Source organism: Carassius auratus, chromosome 6 (assembly GCF_003368295.1).
Source record: "Carassius auratus strain Wakin chromosome 6, ASM336829v1, whole genome shotgun sequence".
NCBI lineage: Eukaryota > Metazoa > Chordata > Actinopteri > Cypriniformes > Cyprinidae > Carassius > Carassius auratus.
Genome location: NC_039248.1, coordinates 15,524,338 through 15,528,465, shown reverse-complemented (window position 1 = coordinate 15,528,465; position 4,128 = coordinate 15,524,338).

Here is a 4,128-nt window from a genome sequence, read left to right as displayed (position 1 = left end):
TATCATTTTGAATTATTATAAATAAATGGCATTTATTACAGTTATTTAATTTTAAACTAAACAATGAACTGACCAGAAAGTTTCCTCTTGATTTATTAACACCAGGTAAGAGTAACAATTTGTTTGTCTGTTGCAATTGTTGACAGCTGAATAATAACTCAATGGGATTTTAGCAAACTTTTTGTATGCTAGAGTTTACTTAACATAAAGTTTGATAAATATGAAATATATTTTTTTTTTTTCAAATCTTTGAAGTTGTTATTAAAATTATGAATAACTAAACTAGCCCTAACTACACTAATAATTTGCATGAAAAAGTCAATGAGGCAACTGTTTGAGTAACAATATTATTAAAAAAATGTGTTCAACAGAAGAAAGAAACTCATACAGGTTTGTATCGACTTGAGGGAGAGTAAATAATGACAGAATTTTAATTTCTGGGTGAACAAATGTTATACTTTACAATCAGGAAGAATGACGATGATTGTACAGTATGTGCTGCACATGTGAGGTGTTCTTTAGAGAATGTATGTTCTGTATAACTGTGATATGTTTTCTAATCTTTGCATTTATTGTCTCTCAAAGTGAGACTTCTCTACCACTACTATCTGTTTCAAAAACCCAGAAAACTGCTGACCTAGGAAGCATTTTAAGGCATCACAGGTACAGGCTGTGCCCTTACTGTTGTACAATTTTACTATATAAGAACTATATAAACATTTAGGTTTTTACAAATTCACAGCCATAAGACACAGAGAGATATTACTTTTTAAAAAGTAAGCCTGAGTTTGTTTGTCTATTGCAGCTGTTGACAGTTGAATAATAAGTGACATTTATCAAATCATTTCATTCTAGAGATTACTTTTCATCAAAGCTTGGTAAATATTAACTATCTATGAGCAAACAGAACAATAATTTCTTTCCTTAACTTTTTTTTTTTTTTCAAAACATACTAACCTAGTTTCTTACTTTAGCTCATATTAACCTGATCTCCTAATCATTACTGTGACCTAGAAAGAGATAAACATTGAAGTTTTTACAATTTCACAACCATCAGAAAGTTTAAGAGACATGTTTGGGAAGTGTTCCACATTTTGTGCTTTCCTCTTTTTGCCTGACCTGACTTTCTGCATATTCCTTTTTTCTTGTGACTATGCAGTCAGCATGTAGCTGCTTTTGTGCTGAGGGGATTTTTCTACAAGCAACTGATTTCCGTCTACCTACCATCTTTCTAATCATCTATCAGCACACACCACGATTGTCAAGCTGAGGATACAATTACAAAGCAGCTTGTATTGAACTATATTTATAGAACTCGTTAATTTTAATTCAGTTTAATATTACTTAGTTTTGGGTAAGAATGCTGAGAGAGGTACTAGGAACAGCCAAGGCTTTATCTTTTCTTTTGTGTAGACCCCATGTGGAGAATATTCGTTCATGGGGGTAAATCCCCTGGAATCCAAATTGACTAGGTTCAAACTGCAAGGGGTCTGCATCTGCAGGCAGGAGGGAGTCTTCAAAATCAAAAGGCATAGACCAATCTAATGACATCAGCAATTTGCCAGTGATGTTAGTTTTCCGGCTGTAATACTCTGGAGCGAAGCTGTGTTAAATTGTCGGTCATGAAATGCATTATATATGCTTTTTAGATGTTTCTTCATCAACAGATTTCAAGCATGTACATTGGGTGATAAACTTACATCTTTGGTTTGTTTGCCATTTTACCAAAGTTTGTGTGAATATGCTTGGTCTTAAATAAACAGTATGTTCACAGTTTCTCTGTGTGCATGTTTACACGTCTTTTTAGCATAAGTATCATCTATCTGACCTCCTATGACAATCATTACCTTTGCTGGGATAAAGATTTTGTTTATATTCTGTTCCAAGTCATGTTCATTACCATGCATGCAAATCCTTTGGGTAAACACCTACAGTTCTGTAGGCCTATCTAAAAACTAATGACACTCTGCCTAAATACAATTTGTTTAGCAGCTTATTCTATCACATCTTCTGCCTCTATTCTTTTCTTTCATCTATGTTTTTAGAGAGTTCCCTTTTTATCTCTTTTTTTAGAGTCTGAAACTTTTTATAATACTAAGACAGTACTTTAAATACTGAAGCGTTGCATGAAGCATAGAGAAGTCTTACAGAGAAGCTTCCTGTTTGTCAACACAACAAATTCTTGCAACAGCTGACATCCCAAATGTTCTTATCAATTTACTAATAAGAAACATACAATTGCAAAAATAAACATAACTCCTTCACATTTTCGGTTTGGGTGCATTTTACATTGTAGTAAAAAAATCAAAGTATCATCAAGTTTTATTCACCACAGGCTTTATTTTACTCAGACACTGAATAATGGCATTATAAAACCCCATCAAAAATCTTGAAGGAACCAGTGGCAAATTGTTCTGGCATCATAGACCACTCTATTGTGTGCAAAGCTCCAACCTTTGGCTCTGCAGCAATCACCTTCCGACCCGTGGCCAGGGGAAGGCTAAGCCTTATCCAGCCTTACACACATTCTCCCTAGCCTAGTATACTTATTTAAACTTTTACTTCACAATGGGCTGAAATATTTCTCGAGCTCACACATTAACACACTTTGATTATAAATGGGAAATGTATTCTAAAGTCAATTGAAGGCTTTTATTCAGTCTATCCATGCGAATTATACTCTGGACTGCAGTGCCTGAATAGAATCACTGATAGCCTTTACAAGGAAAGGGGCACAAACCTTTAACAAATTGCATTTAAACAAATAGCCAGCAGCCATTGGTTGATCTGGGGCCAAACTCTTTCTGAGAGAGCCCATGAGAAAACATTCCTTTCCAGATAATTAGCTTTCATTCACCCAGCCACCCCCCAAAGAGCCCAATCTCTCCCTGTTTCAGTTTTTCTTAATCAGTCTCCAATGTCTTTACATGTTTGGTCTTATCAAGAAGCTAAATATGGTAGATAAAATCAGAGGTCAGAGGGAGAGAAAATTGACACCATCCATTTTTTTATTCCTCCAAATACCAGGAGAAACAAGACACCGCTGTCCAAATGAGATACCAGGAAGAATAAGAGCTGTACATGTACTAGTGCTTTTGTTTTGTACTTCCCTCAAGAGGTTTGGCTAAAAGAGTTGGATGTGGTTTTGGGTCACTTGTATTAATGTGACGTGAAGTGAGAAACTGGAGACAGGTGTGGATGAAGATCATTTACCCAAGCTAATGCAAAACAGAGAGTAAGAAAACTTGATATGAGGAGACACACAGGGAGTGTGAGAATAAAACAGGTCAGAAGACAAAAATCAACAATACATTTTTTCAGAAAGGGAAGAAATTGGGGCAAGTACTGATTCAGCACATGGCTCAGTTTGTCTGGTATGGAGCAGCCATATTTCATTAAGATGGGCTTTGTTTGTGGACAAATGTCTTCAGGGATTATGGTGCTGGGGTCTCATAGTCACAGGGCTTTAGAAGTCATGGGTCATTTGTTTGATTGATCAGGGTGGGAGGTAACAGGACAGTTCAATGAAATAAATTAGCATTTAACACTCTTGTCCATCAATTTTACAATTAGATTTCAGAGCAGTTGTAACAATAGTAAGAGCAAGTTTCACTCTGAGATGGTTGCAGGTGTTAGAGGGCTTTTTGTGAGAAGACGTTTCCAAGTCTGCAGTAGAACCACACATCTAGTATCACAATGAATCATATGCGCAAACACACATTACAAACTGGTCTTGTAAGGAAGGAAGTAAGATTGGAAGGTTTGGTACTTTTGTGTGATGTGTCGAAATTAATATCATGTCCTCCAACTTCCCCTTTTGTGTTATTTCTGACGATACAAATCCATTGAATGTTTTTTCTCATATGTTTAGATTTTTTCTCCAACTGGATCTAAAAATGTTCAACTTAAACAGTTTTTGCGATGTTTCAAGTCCCTAAAACACTCAGCTTTCGAACTAACGCACTTGCTGTTGCCACAGCAACTAGGTGTACCTGCATATGCAAATGTTTTTGGCAGGAGCCAGTGTGCAGCTTTTTCAGCTCCACCCACAGGACCTCCCCTAAAGCCGGTTGCCTGACAACAGCCATAGAGAGAGAGAAGTGGAGAGTAGGAGTGGCTGAAACCAGC